The 19,791-nt window shown below is 40.2% G+C and overlaps 1 protein-coding gene and 1 pseudogene across 2 annotated transcripts in view; both read right to left on the bottom strand.

Annotated features, from left to right (window-relative positions):
- Window positions 1–19,791, bottom strand: part of LOC139005587 (sucrase-isomaltase, intestinal-like) — a 174,710-nt gene that overhangs the window by 142,346 nt on the left and 12,573 nt on the right. The gene's annotated exons all lie outside the window — the stretch shown is intronic.
- Window positions 11,034–11,127, bottom strand: LOC139007943 (small nucleolar RNA U13; annotated as a pseudogene).

Genomic DNA, 19,791 nt, shown 5'->3' with positions numbered 1-19,791 from the left:
CAAACACTTAAGGTAATTACTGTAGTGCACAATTAATGCATTATGGAAATAGGCTGTGACATTCTAACAATTGAAGTAGAAGCTGTAATTGTCAAACTTGTAAATATTTTTATTTAAACAAAGTAACAGAACTACAATATTTTTTAGACAAAGTTAATACTGAAAACCATACTTCAGTATAGCAAATACTCACTATATCTGCCATCAGTCAGGTAGATTATTTTAAGCATTTGAAAAAAAAAAGTCAATATAACTGTCCTATAATGATAAACCTCTAAATTTTGATTGCATTTCCAATGAGTTGTAAATCTTTAATGAAATTATTCATTGACAGGAGCACTAAAAACTTTTAGCTTCTGAAGTTTTGAGTGATTTTCAGTTCTTAGAACCAAAGCTTGCAATAAGAGTTTAAAATGTCTCCCTAAAAACAAAGAACTAAACAAAGTACACAATAATAGCTTAAGTAGTGTGAAGATTTGATTTGGAACTTATATATTGGAATATTTCAACCGATATGGAAAATCTTTTATAGAGTTCACTTTTATTGAATAAATTTACTTTCTGTACTGAACAGAACAAAATAAAAGACTCATGAATAAAAAAATATATACTGTGGTGTTTTGACTCGTGAAAATATTCCATTATTCCAGATTCACCCCTTCAAGTGAAAAGGAGCCCAATTCCTTACATGGCTGCCTGGTACCTGAAATGCAACAGGGTTCCATTAAGAAGGAAGATGGTTGAGTACAGAGGTGATAGCTACATAGGAAATCAATAGTGTCTGCTACATTTCTTAACTCCAAAGGAAGCACTCATGTAAGTCAGCACCAGGAATATTTGAGAGACCAAAATGGGGGAAACATTAATATCAAACATTTTAGGAATTTTAATGACAAATGAATTCTTTAAGTCTCTGCTGGTACAGACTCAGGTACAGAAATGTAGTAATCTTTGCCCATACTTCTAAATCAGTGATTGCTTTCCCATCCATGGTCTTTATTGCTGATTCATTAAATACACTAAATTTTGTCAGATTCAATGATAATTTTTTACCTCCAAATGATTAAGGTTTTCATCATTTTAAATTGCTTCATTATCTTGAGTATCATTTATTATGCTTCACTTATGCACATAAATTTATTTAAATGTTTTCATAAATTATAAAAAGGTTTTAATATAGCAAAAGCATGTGTTACTTTGTTTCTCAAAACAAAAAGCTAAAGGTATTTTTAAAGAATTAAAATCTGATAATAATTATAACTCACTCATAGCATTTACTATATACTATATACTATGCATTATTCAGTTTTTATACATATCAATTCATTTAATATTCCCCCAAACCATGTAAGATAAGTAGATTTACTATCATCATTTTCAAGTGAAAAAAAATAAGAAACAGGTTAAGTTACTTGTCCAATGCCAAAACGCTAACAAGGGTCAGAGCTAGGATTTAAATTCAGGTAGCCTGCTTGCAGAGTCCTGTACTTAATTAGCACAATTGATAAGAAATACTTCTTAACATATATGGTGGGGTCTTCTATGAACATTAAAAAGTTTCTTCCATCTGAAAAGTTTTATTTAAATAAGTTTTAAATAGTCTGTTAGAAAATACCTTCAAGTGATTTGCCACTATCTAATAGTAACTTAATGACCATTTAACACATTATTTTAGAATCCCTTCATTGAATGGCTCTGTGATTAAGTTGGAGAAACTCTATTAGACATAAGGAAATGGCTATATTTATCTCATTATAATAGAAATTCCCAGATAATTTAAACATTAAAAACAGAGATCAGTGAGATAGTGGTATAGCAAGTCTCAGCCTTTGTTCCCCTATAGAAACAATTATTTAACAAACATATACCAGCCAAAATATCTTTATGAGATTTCTAGAATTCAGTTAAGAAGTTACAGCACCCCACACTAGTACAAAGCCAAGAATATCCACATTGAAATGGGTAAGAGAGCAATTTCAGCCCCTTCACATGCCAACATAGCTCACAGCTCAGCATCAGGAAAGAATGCCTCTACTAATAACTTCTCTGGAGTGGGGAGTATGGAGAGAGAACACCTCCATTTATAGCTTCTCTAGGTGGGACATATATAGAGAGTAAAGCTTGCATCCAACATTTTGGCTTTTCAAAGGGCTTCGCAAGAGACTGATTTCTGGCTTGGCTCATTTAGACCACTGATGAAACTAACATAGTTTGGGTGCCTGGGGCCATTGAGAACAAATAAAGAGTGGAGAACTCCTGGCTACAGCTAGTACAGCCACACAATGGGGAAAAGATAGTCTCTTCAATATATGGTGTTGGGAAAACTAAATATCCACAGGCAAAAGAATGCACTTGGACCCTTATCTTACACTATACACAAAAGTATACTCAAAGGCTTAAACATAAGTCCTGAAACTATTAGACTCCTAAAAGAAAACATAGGGGAACTGCTGTATATTACTGATCTTGGCAATAATTTCTTGGATATGACAAAAAGCACAGGTAACAAAAGCAAAAGGAGACAAGTGGGCCTATTTCAAACTAAAACCTTTTTCACAGTAAAGGAAACAACAAATGAAAAGGCAACCTATAGAATGGATCAAATTATTGCAAACCATCTATCTGATAAGGGGTTAATATCCACAATATAAGAAACTGCCCGGCCAGCATAGCTCAGTTGTGAGCATTGACCTATGAACCAGGAGGTCACAGTTTGATTCCCAGTCAAGGCACATGCCCAATTGTGGACTTGATCCCCAGTGAGGGATGTGCAGGAAGCAGCCGATCAATGAGTCTCTCTCATCATTGATGTTTCTCTCCCTTTGCGTTCCTCTCTGAAATCAATAAAATTATATTTTATTTTTTATTTTTTATTTTTATTTTTTTATGTTCTATTTTTTTTTCATTTTTTTTTAAATTTTTCGCTAAAAGTATTACAAAGGGAAAAAAATTATATTTTAAAATATATAAGAAACCCATACAACTCAATAGCAATAATAATAATCTGAATTAAAAATAGGCAAAGGATTTCAATAACATTTCTCCAAAGACATACAAATGGCCAACAAGTATATGAAAAGATGCTCAAGATCCCTAATTATCATAGAAATGCAAATAATTAAAACCACAATGAGGTATCACCTCACATCTGTTAAGATACTCATCGAAGAGAGAGAGAGAGAGAGAGAGAGAGAGAGAGAGAGAGAGAGAGAGAAAAGGAAGGAAAAAAGAAGGAAGGAAGGAAATTAGTGTTGGAAAGGATGTGAAGAAATTGGGACCCATGTTGCACTGCTGGTGTTAATGTAGAATGGTAGATCTGCTATGTAAAACAGCATTGAGGTTTAAAAAATTAAAAATATAACCATCATACGATCCAGCAATTCCATTTCATGGTATTTATGCAAAAGAATTGAAATCAGGATCATGAAAAGGTATTTGCCCTCCCCATGTTAATTATAGCATTATTTACAATAGCCAAGAGGTGGCAACCTAAATGTCTGCCAGTGGGTGAGAAGATAAACAAAATGTGGTAGATACATACAATGCAATATTTTTTTCAGCCATAAAAAAAGAAAGAAATTGTGTCCTAAGCTATCACACTGGTGAACTTTGAGGATATTATGCTAAGGGTAATAAGCCAGTCACAGCGGACAAATATTGCATGAATCAAATTACATAAAATATTGAAAATAGTAGAACTTACAGAAGCAGAAAGTAGGATGATGGTTGCAGGGCTGGGGGAGGAATGGGAAGTTGCTGTTCATGGGGTATAGAGTCCCCTCTTGGCAGAATCACTCAAAGAAATGGAGAGATCAGTTATCATCAAAGCTGGTGTAATAGTGAATTGTTTCAAAGCCAACATATAATTGATGCCAAGTAAAAGCACTATTTACCCATTAAAGCATGACACTATTGAATAAATGAAGTACAATTGAAACATTAAAAACATAAAAGGAACGATTTATCAGAAATAAAACACTGAACTTTTATTTGTTTTAATATATTTTTATTGATTTCAGGGAGGAAGAGAGAGATGGAAACATCAGTGATGACAGAGAATCACTGATCGGCTGCCTCCTGCACGCCCCCTACTGGGATTGAGCCTGCAACCCGGGCATGTGCCCTTGGCAGGAATTAAACCCGGGACCCTTCAGTCCGCAGGCTGACGTTCTAGCCACTGAGCCAAACCAGCTAGGGCAAAACACTGAACTTTAAATCAAAAGCTGGGATTTTGCAAGTAACTAGTCAAGTAATTTAATCTCTCAAAATCTAGTTCCTTAAATTCAACTTGTCCCCTAGTCTCAGTGTTCAGAGTCTGGTTCTGCTCAGTGGCTCCTCTGCCTGGGATGCCCTTAAACCCACTCCGTGGCCTGGGAAACTTTGCCTCCACCCCAAAGCAGGATATGTCAACGATCTCAGATTTCATCCACATCCATAATTCCTTTCCAAGTTTTTGGTCACATCTGTATGATTCCATTAAACTTGAGGAGGAAAAAAAAAAATAAACTAGGATTAAAAGGGCCTCTTCTCACAGTTTGCCTTAGGAAAGGTCAGCCTCTTCTCAAAATAGGTAAAACGCCGCTGAGGTTTAGCCCATGCAATCAAAGGGGAATTATGTACTCAAGTCGCAGCTAAAATTAGGATCCCAGAATTCACCATACTGAAACTGCAAACGAACAGAAGACCAGAATCAAGAAATAGACATTAAGCAGGAACATGATTTAGGTTGACCAAATCGATGGCTGACAGTTTTCACTCTCATTTCTTATTGGGGCACAGGGCAGAGATCAAATCAGACACTAAAGCAGTGATGGCGAACCTTTTGAGCTCGGCGTGTCAGCATTTTGAAAAACCCTAACTTAACTCTGGTGCCGTGTCACCTATAGAAATTTTTTGATATTTGCAACCATAGTAAAACAAAGATTTATATTTTTGATATTTATTTTATATATTTAAATGCCATTTAACAAAGAAAAATCAACCAAAAAAATGAGTTCGCGTGTCATAGGTTCACCATCACTGCACTAAAGTAAAAGGCAAGGGTTCCAGTAACCAATGGTGTAGGATAAGATGTGGGCCTGTGCTTTCCTGGTTTGGAACTAATCCAGTGACATCCAAGGGGCTGATGTGATGGAAGGCCAGGCACACTGGTTGATGTGTACAAACATCAAAACTGACATTCCCATTTAAGCTCCACACGTGTAGGGGCTCCAGTCTTTTGTTGTTTTTCCTGTTGTATTTCTAGCTCTTATACTATTATTACCTGGTCCCTTATTGATACTCAATAAATATTGGTTCAATAAATATATGTGTAACTTGCAAATAAGGTTTGAATATTGGCTCTAAATAGGTGTGTTCCTTTGATTAATCACTTTATCTCTGAAGCCTTCATTCCCATATCCTTGAAAGGGGAATGATAAGAGACCTCTCAGATACATATGAAGTTGAGATAAGTACCTAGCAGACTACATAGCATATAGAAGTTGTTAAATAAAATGGACCTATCTGCCTTTTGCCTTTAATTCACTGTTCTAATTATTGTGACTATTATTTAAAGCAATATTGTGATTTTTTAAAACATAAAGATGATCCTTTTTATGATGTTTGCTTAGAGCAGTGAAAAATTCTCTAATTCTTTCCCATTTAAATGAATTTCAGTTGTGGGAAATTTTAATATATTTATTTATTTACTTCTTTTTAAGGAAAAAAATAAAATATACTATTTCTAGATAAGATTTCTTTCTTTAATTTTTTAGCATTATCTTTTTTTTAAAATACATTTTTATTGATTTCAGAAAGGAAGGGAGAGGGAGAGAGATAGAAACATTAATGATGAGAATCACTGATTGGCTGCCTCCTGCATGCCCCCTTACTGAGGATCGAGCCTGCAACCCGGGCAAGTTTCTTTGACTGGAATTGAACCCGGGACCCTTCAGTCTGCAGGTCAACACTCATCCACTGAGCCAAAACAGCTAGGGCAGCATTATTTTTCTTATCCTTTGAATTCCTTGTAAAATCCCTCTTTGTGGACAAAGAGGTCAAATCCAAGATACCCACTGGCTTCTGGCAAATGGTGTAAGTATAGAATTCCAGAGTTGTCATCATCACTCTCAGATGAATCTAAATTTATCTACATATGCATATCTCTCAGTCACCTACAAACTTATCTTTGCCAGTGGCAATCATAACAGAATTCAGGACTGCTGACGATTATTGTGTCTGTGTGGCAGCTAACACTGTGTAACTGTGCACTTTCAAAGTAATACGTGGGGGATTCAAAGACAATGATGAATTCACAGCTGTATTTCCTTTTGTACATAATTAGAGCCTTGAGAAATGATCCCTTTTCATATGAACAAGATTCTCTGCAAGAAAAGACAGATGGAGCCAAGAAGGCAAATAAGAATGGTGTGATTTGACCAGGATCATTTCAACATGCATTATATAAAATGTATACAAATCTTTCCCAGTGTGGGTTGTAAAGTAAAAGAACTATGTGTACTGTGTTAAAAAATTGAACTCCACATTTTCCACAAAAATAGTAGACTTGCATCACATTTTAAAATTGAAACCATGTTATTCAAGGCATTAATAAACATATGAATAATTATTCTAAATATAAGTATGACTGCTCTGCTAATGATGGTCTTGTCTAGCCCGTGCACTTGCCTCTACTACTTAGATTGTAACGGGGCTCTGCTTCCCTCCTTACATAAGAGAGCAGGTGCCTGGGCTAAGTATTTTTTACTGCAGTGGGTGGCTCAGGTGTGATTGCTAACAAGGTGGACAAATCAGAAGCCATCTCTGGACTTTTCCTAAGTGGAATTCGCAAAATAGATCCTCCTCTCCTTGGGACACAGGCGTCATAGTCCCATCCATGAAAAGGGATGAACAAAGGACAAAATGTGAGAATTCTGGAGGTCAATGCCAATGTTCAAGTCCTGAGTCTTCCCAGGGCTGCCAGGTTCCAGGGGCTCCCCCATCAACAGGATGGGCTAACCCAGAAGCATTCTAGTCAATCTTCCATTTTTGCTAAAACCCATTTGAGCTGGATTTCCGTGCTTACTAATAAAGAGTGTGTACAGGACTGCCACAGCTGCGCCCTGGCTCTTGGAACCAGTCACCTTCAAATGAATGGGTCATTTTGTATTTATTGGTTTGAAAACTAAAGCGTGGTGGCTTTCTGTATTAGCAGTACGCAGGAGCGAAGTAGATCACGCTTTGTCTTGCCAGTCAAACGAAGAAAATTGGCTTGAAATGTTTTTTGCCACAGAAGAGACCATTTGAAATGTATCGTGCATTACAGGAAATGGGACTAGAAATAACTCCAATTGATGTCATCTTTGTGTAATTTTCATTTCTGCTCACATTTCTCTAGATAATATGTCAAGAAAAGAGAATGGTTGTAATCTCTCAAAATACAACAAAATGCCTGTGTATTTTTATTTGGAGGTGCAATCCCCTGTTTTCTTCTAAAGTGAGTTGCCCCTGGATAGAATGCCTTGCTTGCTGAACTGTTGTTAAACAGAAAAATGCAGAGAGGACAACCTAAAGAGAGATGGCACAAGAGGACATTTGGAATAAAGAAATGACTGTAAGCAACAAAGAAGGAGAGGCTAGGAGGCCATGGTAGACCTGTGGTTAAGGTGGATTTGGGCTAAAGAAGAATTGCTATAGGAGTTTGGAAATGTTGGATGGGATTTTGACCAGCGTTGTTAAGTATAATACAATATTGCACTTCTTTCTCATCTATTTATCCAAAACATTCTCCGTAAAAATCCACATTCCTTGCTAATGCTTTGTGGAGCTGGCTTTGCTTTTGCATGTTGTGACCAAGTGCCATTTCCTCATTCAATGTGGTCATGGGGGTGGGGGGACGACCCAAAGGTTTCCCATAAAGACTTGGTCACATCTTTATTCAGTTGTAAATCATAATTATTCTTAATAATATAATAATCACTGCATAGATCTGATCATAAGACACTTATGACACTTCCAACTTAAGCTCCAAATTTTTGAACTGTTTGTACTAAGTATTGTCAATTTTTGAAAGGAGGAAAATTAAGTGCCTGTCCTTAGGTTCTTTGAAATGGGAAAATACTGAAGGTACCATCTACAATCCTTAAGTGAGAAGTAATCTATAAAGGATTTTACCCTGGAGACTTTGTCAAATGCTGCACTTCTTATAGACACCAATTTAAATGATCATTATAGTAAAATGCATTTAATTACACATGGTAGAACTAGTTTGTGTCATTTATTAGTAAACAAGAACACCATTATGAAGGTGTCCTTTTTCCTCTTCTCTTTCCCATGGAACTCAGCATACATTCACACAAGTATACTTAGCATCAATTCTATATACCAAGTGGTTTTTAATGTTTCAAGGCACAATTGTAGGGCCATATCCTAGAGATGAATGGCTTAACCATTCAGAAACTGAAAAATTTCACTTAGAATCAGGATCTTGAACAGAGAAGTTACAATAAGAGTCTTGGTCTTTGCCACAAATCCTTCTATTTCTACCCTATTTTTCTCTGCTTTCTTTTATAAACTGGGGAAAATAAAGAACCAAATCAGGAGCTCTCAGAGGATAGAATAACAACTCAATGGCCATTTTATCTTCTTTTTCAGGAATACTTTGTAAATATTACCTGAGTAAATGTGTTGGTAATTCAGTAATAGTGGCTCCAGGAATTACCTTACATTCTACTCAAACTAAGAAATGGACACATAGAGATGGAAAGAGAGAGGCTCATAATTTATATTACAGAATGAGTTGTGACAGGAAGCTTTAGATTGCCTTGATTTCTCTATGGAAAACCTGATTATCTTCTTTGAGAAGTTTAAAGTATTAGTTTTTTCCCTTTTCTCCTTTCTTCACCACAGTGAAAATATACCATAATCTATGCCATAAAAGTACAGGGTACTGAGTTATAATCAGTAATTTGAATACTAATGTTTCTCTATGCTATATTTATAAGGTATATATATCCTTGGTTCAAATAATTCAACCCTGTAAGCAATCTAGATTTCAATAAGTTTCAGTAAAATTATGTAAACAGCTAGAAGCTCTCCAAATTCAATAAATAATGATACTTCCACAAGTGCTTTATACTATTAATAGGCTTAGCCTTAGCCTTAACTAGCCAATTGTTACAAGGACCATGCTGTTGTCATAGCAACTTTGGAGAAGGTCATGATGAATGGTACACTGAGTTGGTAAGCTAAAGAGATAATTTAATAGTGACTGCAGTGGTGCCTTCTGGGAGGACAATGTCAAAACTTAGGGGACTGTGCTAATTTCCCAGGTGGTGGGCTTAATTGGGCTTAGTCTAATCAAGCTAAAACAGAATATATCTGAACATATATTCCTTTCATTCACTCCATTATTACCTACAACTTTGTTTTAAAGAGTCGAGGCTGGTAGTATATGATTAACATAAACTACATTCCTACACTTAAAAAATTTTTTTTTCATTTTCTTCCAAATATGGGCCAATACATATCTTTACTTTTCATATTTATAGTCACTGGTCTAGAGAAAGCCCATATCTTTCATTTATAACAAAAGCCTCCACTGAAACAATTATCTTACATATGGGAACTGAGCACAGAGTAGCTTTTCTTTCAATGTGTCTCCTTATTACTTTAGAAAATTAATATCCTTCAGCTTTTTTCTGACTTTTTAATGTGGAGGTCCAAATGTGAACATCATAAGCTGGAAAATTAAGACATGATTTTCATTTGGAAATTGCATCTAAAGATACTGTTGTGAATAGTTATTGCAAAATCATTAATTATTTGTTGATGTTCCATTTTGCAATTAGCTGACTAAGTCAAATAAGTAACAAATTTTCTAATGAAGAAAAAGTAAATGGACATGCCTCACTCCCGGGCAACACCAACCAGCAAAGGCTTCCATAGACTTTTCTCCAAAATCTACAGGTAAGGAGGGAATCAGACCTCAGCCAATGTTTAGTACTATGTTTTCTTTCTCTAAAGTACCTTATCCTAATCTGGAATCAAGATAAATTGATCATTTTTTAAAAGACAAAATTAAATTCTTACAAAATAAAAAAATAAAAAACAAACTGTCATCAACAGAGATTTTTTTTTTAAAGGAAGCTGGGATCCAATTCAGAAACATAGTCCTAAATCCTAAGAAGATAACTGGGCAGGCATAGCTGGGCCACTGATTTAGATTGGTTTAGGATAGTAAATTACTCAAGAAGGGTGCTTTCTAGGAAAAAATTAAGTGCAACAGATCACACAATTTACAGCATAGAAATAATTGGGGACATGAAGGCATTTTTCAGTTAGAAAGCAGGCAATTATAAATGTCTCCATCAGGAGCATTCTAAACTGTCAGTGGTGCCTCCATTTGTTCTTCTCTCTTCCTGCAGACAAGGCCTAGAGATGGAGCAGCCAGCTATGTCTGTGAGGCAACAAACACAGTAACAGAACATTTCCTATTGGAATAGAAACATAGAAAGAGCTTAGGCATCTCAATGATACCATTGTTGAGCCACCAAATCAATCTTGGACTAGCTGTCTTAGGACTTCTTGTTTTCTGAGACTAGGTCTAATACTGAGAGAATAAGGCCCTCTAAACAAAAAAAAATCACTTATAATGAGAAGATCTAAATCATTATACCCATTACAACTGAAAAATCATTTAAAACATGGTAAGAACAACATCAAATGAATCTTTAAATTGTATTTATATTCCATTTCTACTATATAATGACTAAAGTACATGTTGTATAGAAATTAAACTATGTTGTTTCAGAAAACTACATCTCCATGGCCTTCGCTCTTTTTATAAAACTGCATTACTTTCTTGATAAGTGAAAAATATAGATGGTCAAAAGGCAAAAGATGTAAGACTTTCAGTGAAAATTAATTCCCTCTGCCTCCTGCTTCTCTATCCAAAGTCACCCATTGTTACCATTTTCTCTTCTTGTTCTTTCTTCTTTCTTCTCCTCCTCCTTCTCCTCACTCTCCTTTCCTCCTCCTTCCTTTTTTTCTCACATCAGATGGGTAATGTGTCAATGTTGTAACAAGGTATGAATGGAGGCACAACTCAAGAGCATGAACAACCATTACCAGGTTCTTAAGCAGCCTTCTCCAGAGCTAAACCTTGAATTTACAAACATGTATTTGAAAGGGTTTCAAGAAGGGAATGGTAAAAAGTGGCAGTCCTGCTGAGAGACTGAAGAAGATGATGACAGAAGAGCACTCATTGGCTTTGGAAACATGAAACTCACTGGTGATTGACAAGTTTTAAACAGGCAGACATTAGATGAGAGTGTGTTTTAAAAAAAAAAAAAAAAGCACAGAGCCCTAACTGGTTTGACTCAGTGGATAGAGTGTCAGCTTGGGGACTGGTTTCCACTCTGGTCAAGGGCACATGCCAGGGTTTCGGGCTCGATCCCCAGTAGGGAGAGTACAGGAGGCAGTCGATCAATGATTCTATTGTGTCATTGATGTTTCCATCTCTCTCTCCCTCTCCCTTCCTCTCTGGAGTCAATAAAAATATATTTTTAATAAATAAATAAAATAAAGCACAGAGCAGGATTTCTAAACTGCTTGGATTGAGTAATTAATTGAAAGCTTACATTCACCAAATATATTTCAATTATACTTTTAATAGCAACCCGTCATTATAGAGTTAAATAATTAGTAAATCATTCTAAGAAAATTCATCAAGCTTTTCCACAAAGGGCAAATCAAGAAATTACTCTTAGAATGTCAATGGGCTTTTCAGAAAAATAACTAACACTCAAGAGATTAAAAAATTAAAACAGACATTTCTTTTCTAACCAGTAATGATATTTACTTAAAAAGAGGAACTTCACCTGGCCTTCTTTACTGATCTTTTTGTTTCTCATTCCATATGTTCTTTTATTATCCAATTTATTCTCACGGTTTCAACCACTTACTTTCTTCTGAAACCATAGAATCTAAATCTCTAGTCTGTCTCCCTCCTATGAACAGATCTGCATTAAGAATTCTCTGGGTAGAAAATACTATAGGCAGTCCTCGGGTTATGTCAGACTCGCCGTACATCGTTTCATGGTTACGTCGCCATCTCCCATTTACAGTATTTATATATATAAAAAAAAGTTCCATCATTTCGGCGTATGTACATATGTGCTTTATGCTTTTTATTATTTATTTGCCACAAGTAAAGGTCAGGAATTATTATCTTTTAATTTTTTTTACTGTTTCACTTCATTACTGCTGTGTATGTGCTCCATGTGAGTGACTTAGGTGCTTATGTAGGTGGGTTTCGACTTACGGTGAAAATCGCATTACATTGCACCATAGAAATGGATCTCTGACATAACTCGAGGACCTACTGTATGTGGTTCTATATTCATGCACCTTTAAATTTAGTATGTTTACAATTGAACTCCTATTCCCCATCAAATCTGGTGTCTCATCCCCATTCCATAGCCTCGAGAATTACACATTATCATCCATCCAGTTGCCCAAACAGAAACCTGGGAGCTAACTGTGGCCCTTCCTTTACTCTTACCCCACTTAGTCAATAGCAATTATCAAAACACTAGAGGCCCAGTGCACAAAAGTTGTGCATGGGGGTTGGGGGGTCCCTCAGCCCGGCCTGCACCCTCTCACAATCCGGAACCCCTTGGGGGATGTTCGACTGGTGGGTCGGGCAATCATGCAGGATTGGGCCTAAACTGGCAGTCAGACATCCCTCTCGCAATCCAGGACCACTGGCTCCTAACCGCTCGCCTGCCAGCCTGCTTGATCACCCCTAACCATTCTCCTGCCTGCCTGATCACCCCTAACCCCTCTGCCTGCCTGCCTGATTGCCCCTAACTGCCTCTACCTCAGCCCCTGCCCCCGCAGCTTCTTCCAGAAGGATGTCCAGAATGACGTCTGGAGGTCATTCAGCTGTCCGGTCTATTAGCATATTAGGCTTTTATTATTATAGATGTTAACTCTATCTCCTTAATACCTCTCAAATAAGTCTTGTATCATTCTATGGGACTCCATCTTCATTGCCTGGACAAAGGCCTTCTTCATTTCTGACCAGGATAATAGCAGTCACTTGCATTATTTTACTTCTAAAAACATATATATATATATATATATATATATATATATATATATACTAATAAAAGAGAAACATGGTAATTAGCGTATGACCGCTACCCTTCCCATTGGCTAATCAGCATATCCTTATGCAAATTAACTGTCAGCCAAGATGGCGTCTGGCAGCCATGCACTGAAGCGAACAGGGAGGCTTGCTTGCTCCAGTGACGGCGGACTCAAACATTCCCCGCCTGAGTTGCCCGCCTCTCAGCTGCAACTCTAAGCAACTATGTACTATGTTGCAAATAAGAAGCTAAACAAAACCCCAGAAACCGGCTGTCAGTCAGCCAGGTTCAGCCAGCTGGACCACAACATTGTATCAAATACAGAAGGAAAAACAAAGGCCATAACCTCCCCATTGGCCCTGCCCTGAGTGTGACAGGGTGCAGCGCCCCAACCCCCTGATCCGCCCTGCTCTGTGTGTGACAGGGGGTGGTGCCCCAACTCCCCTATCAGCCCTACTCTGTGAGTGACAGGGGGGAGCTCCTCAACCCCCTGATCGGCCCTGCTCTGTGTGTGACAGGGTATGGAGCCCCAACCTCCCCATCGACCCTGCCTTGAGTGTGACAGGGGGCGGTGCCCCAACCCCCCAATCGGCCCTACCCTGAGCATGACTGAGGGTGGCATCGCAACCTCCTGACCCGCCCTGCTCTGTGCATGACAGGGGGCGGCGCCCCAACTCCCCAATCAGCCCTGCTCTGAGCCCCACCAGGGGCTGCACCTAGGGAACTGTTCAAAAAAGGCCAGATAAAGACAGCAGCAAAAATATTTACAGAGGCAGCTTTCTTATTGCTTTAATATATAAAACTAGAGGCCAGGTGCACAAAAATTTGTGCACCTGGGAGGGGGGGTCCCTCAGCCCAGCCTGTGCCCTCTTGCAGTCTGGGACCCCTCAGAGGATGTCCCCACCTGCTGGCTTAGGCCTGCTCCCTGGGGGATCAGGCCCAAGCTGGTAGTCAGACATCCCTCTGGCAGCTTGGGAGCCCTCGGCAGATGTCCACTTGCCAGCAGGGAGCAGACCTAAGCTGCAGTCAGACATCCTTAGTGCTGCTGAGGAGGCAGGAGAGGCTCCCACCACCACCACTGCACTGGCAGCCGTCAGCCTGGCTTGTGGCTGAGCAGAGCTCCCCCTGTGGGAGCGCACTGACCACCAGGGGGAAGCTCCTGCATTGAGCGTCTGCCCCCTGGTGGTCAGTGTGTGTCATAGTGACTAGTCATTCCCAGTTGTTCTGCTGTTAGGGTCAGTTTGGATATTACCCTTTTATTATATAGGATAGAGGCCTGGTGCATGGGTGGGGACTGGCTGGTTTGCCCTGAAGGTGTCCCAGATCAGGGTGGCGGGTCCCCACTGGGGTGCCTGGCCAGCCTGGGTGAGGGGCTGATGGCTGTTTGCAGCTGGTCATACCCCCTTCAGGGTGGGGGTCCCCACTGGGGTGCCTGGCCAGCCTGGGTGAGGGGCTGATGGCTGTTTTCAGGCTGGCCACACCCCCTTTAGAGTGGGAGGTCCCCACTGGGGTGCCTGGCCAGTCTGGGTGAGGGGCTGAGGGCCATTTTCAGGCTGGCCAAGCCCCCCAGCGACGGAAGCTCCCAGCCTCTCCTTTTTTTCTTTTTTTCTTTTTTTATTCTGGGATTTATTTACCTTCTATAATTAAAACTTTGTAGGTTTGAGAGAAGCTCAGAGCCGGCCAGGGCGGGCGGGAGGGAAGCCTCCTGCTTGCTCCAGCTCTGTGGCCACGGCCAGCTGAAATCAGGTATCTGGGGTTTATTTACCTTCTATAATTGAAACTTTGTTGCTTTGAGTGGAGCTCAGAGCCACCACGGCAGCTGGGAAGCTTGGCTTCCTCCATCATTGGGGCAACCAAGCCTCCTGCTTGCTCCTGCTCCGTGGCTGCTGGCCGCCATCTTGGTTGGGTTAATTTGCATATAGTCACTCTGATTGGCTGGTGGGCATGGCTTAAGGCATAGCAAAGGTATGGTCAATTTGCATGTTTGTCTTTTATTAGTGTAGATAATCCAAATACTCTTGAGATATTTATTCTTTAACCCTTTTCTGTCCAACCTCGAGGCTGACTCGACAGACCAGGCACTAGGAGCAGGTCCAACGTCAAGCAATAAGAACATTAAAAAGTTCAACATTCAATCCTGTCAATTAATTTGGACCAGACTGCTTGAATTCCAAAAACAACATTGGACTGCAAAAGGTTAATATTACTTTTTAAATTTTTTGTGCATTTTTTAGAACCTAAAGAATGTTTAGGTCTGTTCTTCTTTAAGGTCTGTTCAGATATGTCAAACAAGAGAAGAATCATGTTGTTATAATTATAGAAATATGATCCTTTCAAAAGTTCAAATCAAAAATATTTTTAAAATTCATCTGTGATATACCTGGATTAGTTTTATTTTCAGTACATAGTAAAAATGAGTTTAAATACTTCTAAAAATAATAAAGCCATATTATAGCAGCATAAAAGTACGGAATTTGCTTCTTTTTAAATTAATGCTTATTCTCTTCCCCAAAGGAATGTTTATCTATTCCATAACTCTGGGGATCTGAAATAAATCTACTTTTAAGTGTGAGAAATCATTAGAATGAATAAAATTATTTGTAGACATAATCTTAATCAGTTCCTCTTAAGCAGGCTATTCATGCTGCTCAACAAGAATTCCGGGCAAGTGCACAAAAAGGTAGAATTATATTAGGTGCAATAAATGTTTTGGTAATGATGATCTAATCAATAATAAATTGGCACTAAAAATGAGATCTCATTATTCCATAGGCCTTGGTTTTATCCTGTAAGTTACATCTACTGACATTTACTGAAGTTACACCTACAGAATAATGGAAAACAATCTATATATATAAAAAGGCAGCTACTGTAAGGGCCATAACGACCTAACAACTGGTCCTATGATGCCCACTGTGGCCAGTGAACTGGCCAGAACAGGGGGTGGGGCCAGTGGCCAATCTCACGGCCCCTCCCCCCTGCTGGCCTGCCCCTGATTGGACTCTCCCACCCCAATCAAGAGCAGAACCTACAGGCCAAATGCCCCCTCCCTTCCTCCCAGCCATTCACACCCCGGATCAGCCCACCCCACCACAATAAGCACGCAGCCCCTCCCTGATTGCCACCCCACCTCAATAGGGGGCGGGGCTGGACTGTCAACCTCCTGGAGCCCCTCCCCCTGGCTGGCCAGACCCCCGATGGGCCCCCACCACCCCAATCAGGGGCAGGGCCAGCCGGCCAACCACCCATGGCCCCTCCCCCAGGCCACTGGCCCCTGTTTGGCACTCCCCACCCACCCCATTCATGGGCAGGGCCAACTAGCCCACTGCCTACAGCCCTTCCCCATGGCCGGCCCCAACCCCAATTGGCCCCTCAACCCCAATCAGGGGCGGGGCCTGCTGGCCAATCACCAGCAGCCCCTTCCCCCAGCCAGCCTGGCCCTGATCGGGCCTGGATCCAAGCAGGCCAGCTGGCCAACCTCCCGCCATCTCCTCCTCCCAACAGGCCCAGCCCCAATCCATTCTGACTGGGGCCGGGCCGGCCGGACCCCACCCGAGCATGAGTTCATGCACTGGGCCTCTAGTATAGAATATAACATAATATAGTCCACTTTTCTCAACTAGAAGAGTCCCTTAAAAGAAATTGTATGTCCCATTTGAATTAATTGAAATAAGCAAAAATTCATATTTTGAAGTCCTAACCCCCACTACCTCAGAATGTAACCTTACTTGGTGATAGGTGGGAAAGGTAATTAAGTTACAATGAAGTCTTAGGGTGAGTCCTAATTCAATAGAACTGGCATCCTTAGAAGAGGAAATTTGGACACAGAAACAAAACTTAGACACAGGGAAGACAGCATAAAGACCCAGTGAGAAGGTGGCTGGCCATCTGTGAGCCAAGAAGAGAGACCTAAAAAAAAACCAACTCAGCAGACCCCTTGATCCCATAACAGCAAGAAAATAAATTTTTGTTGCTTTAGCCACCCCATCTGTGGTACTTTGGCAGCCCTAGCAAATGAGTACACTTGGTAAATACATTGTTGCCTTGTAAAGGTAGATCCAATTTTTATGTGTTCCAGTCAGCAATTTTCATAGTTTTAATTCATTAAGTCAGATTGAAAAAGTAATATTATCCTTACTCCTAAGTTATGAAAAGATTTAGAATTATATCTCTGCATATTGAAAAAAAACACACATATCTAAAACATATCTAAAGAAGCTTTGTGTTCTTATTTAAGGACTCCAACTGGCAACATAATTCAGATGCAATTAACAAGTTCTTGGAGAGCATAGATGTGGGTGGTGGTGTCTAAAGGGAGGCTTTGCAATGCTGAGCTGGAACCAGGAATAGAATTCTTGCACCCCATTGTGAAATCGGAGACAGCAATATTAATGGAAAATTCTTGAAATAATTATGGGAGACATGGTTTTTTTTTTATGACTTATGAGAGTAGCTTAAAGTATTCATTTATTTCCATCTGGTGAATCTCTCAAATACATCAAATCATTTCCACCCCGAACAAGGACAGTCAACAGGCCTATTTCTATGTGCAGCATTTTTTGTTTTCACTAGTCAGAATATTGTTTAGTCAAAGTTTATGATCATTTCATCTCAAGGTAAATCAAAGCCAAACAGATGAAACAACATAAAATGTAAAACTATTTAAAAATGTAATGGTAGTTCCTTGCCACCCAGATGAAACTGTCTGAATCTACCAATCACAGATTCAGCCCTGTTAACGCACCAGGCTAGAGCAAGGTCCTCCTTCCCCATCTGATCCCCACAGCCCTCAGGGAAGATCAGGAGTTTATCTCGTTGCCCTTGGACTCTGGGGAATGTTACGCGCCACTTGGGGCTGCTCGGGCACCACTTGTTACGGCCAAAGGTGATTCTGAGTGGGGGGGGTGAAAGGATTGAGAAAAGACAGACAAGAGAATGAAAGCTGGGTCTTGGTGGGACGCTGCTCCCTGATGAGGAGACAGTGCCAGTGCCCACAAGCCATGTCTTTATTTTATAGCAGATGCCACGAGGCAAAGTAGGGGCGTGATCATGTTGGTTACAGCATTCTCATGAGTTTCAACCCTACTCAACTACATGCACCTGAACTCTAGCACAAGGCACGTGGGGCCATGTGTTTGGACCATAGGTTCAAGCTTACAACTACAGCCGTTAGCTATGATTGTGCTGGGAGGGCCCTGCCCTCCAGCTGGGACTTGCATGTGGCAATGAGAGGACCCTGTCCTTTTATTAGTCCAAGGCTTGAACCTGGCCAAAACACTGTAGCTGCGCCCCACAGGGGAACATTTAGAACTGGACTGAGGTAGCAAACTGAAAACAAAAGTATGGAGAGAATCCTATATAATAAAGAGCTAATATGCTAATTAGACCAAACAACAGAACGACTATCCAGAGGACATTCTGGACGACCGTCCGGACAAGCTTCCGGACGAAGCCGGGGCTGTGAGGGGCTGCAAGGGCCAAGCCCCTTGCACAAATTCCGTGCAACGGGACTCTAGTATTTTCCTCATGAACAGTGAGGATCTCAGCCTTCTTCCCAGACCCGCTCCCAGAACGACTAACTGTGTGCGTGCAAGAGACCAGAGAGTTCTTTTTTTGAGAAACTGAACTATCTCAGATGTGTGCTAGTCCCACGGTGGGCAAGCCGCCTGATCACCCTGGAGTGAAGAGCACCCGTTAACAACCCCTATCTCCACTCACAGGCCTTCCGAGGCGCATCTTAGCCTTTCACTCTTAAATAAGCATGGTTAGCCAAGGAGCCACCAGATGACATTTGAGGAGGAGCTTCCACCTTGAAGGAGAAAGGCCAAACAAAGAGATGGGGGATGTGTGTGTGTGTGTGTGTAGGGGGCGGGGGGGGGGGGACCTGAAGGAAATGATGACAATAAATGAAGGAGAAGAAAATTTCAGAAAGAGAAAAACCTATAATCATATCCTTGGAGAAGAGAAGATATCATGCCCATAAAACCAAAACAGGGATGAACAAGAAAGAAACCAACACTGGGCAAGAAAGAGCCCTGGCTTTAAAATATCATAAGAGAACTATTCCAATAGAAAGATTGATATATAAGATCAAGAAAAACACCCTGACTGGAGTTCCTCGATGGTTAGAGCATCAGCCCTCGCACAGAAGGGCCACGGGTCCCATTCCCGGTCAAGGGCACAGACTTAGGTTGCTCCCCCACCTCACTCCCACCCCTGCAACCAAGTCGTGCATCTCTCTCACATCAATGTTCCCCTCTTTTTCTTCCTCTCCTTTCTCCACTCCCTCTCACTCTCTCAGAAAAGAAACGGGAAAAAAAGATCCTCATGTGAAGATTAACAACAAAGAAAATCATCAATAAATAAGAGAAAAGTAAGGGAAATTGGAAAATTATACCAGGAGAGGCAATGTCTCAATATGACTTCCAGGACAGGAAAACAAAAGAGAAGAAATTTATCAAAAACAAAAGACAAGAAATACTTTCCAGGGCTCAGGCCTGGGCTGGCAACCCCACGCCCTCTCCAGTGAGCTTAGGGCAGGTGCTTTGCCACTGTGTCCCTCAGTTTGCCTCTGTAAAATGAGGGCAATGACAACACTTATTTGAACTGGGATGAGGATTCTTACACAGTTCTGACACACAGTAAGCATTCAATGAAA

The sequence above is a fragment of the Myotis yumanensis genome, unplaced genomic scaffold, assembly GCF_028538775.1.
Source record: "Myotis yumanensis isolate MYYU_CA2020_CCGP unplaced genomic scaffold, mMyoYum1.0.hap1 SCAF_3, whole genome shotgun sequence".
NCBI lineage: Eukaryota > Metazoa > Chordata > Mammalia > Chiroptera > Vespertilionidae > Myotis > Myotis yumanensis.
This window is presented reverse-complemented; position numbering and strand designations above follow the sequence as displayed.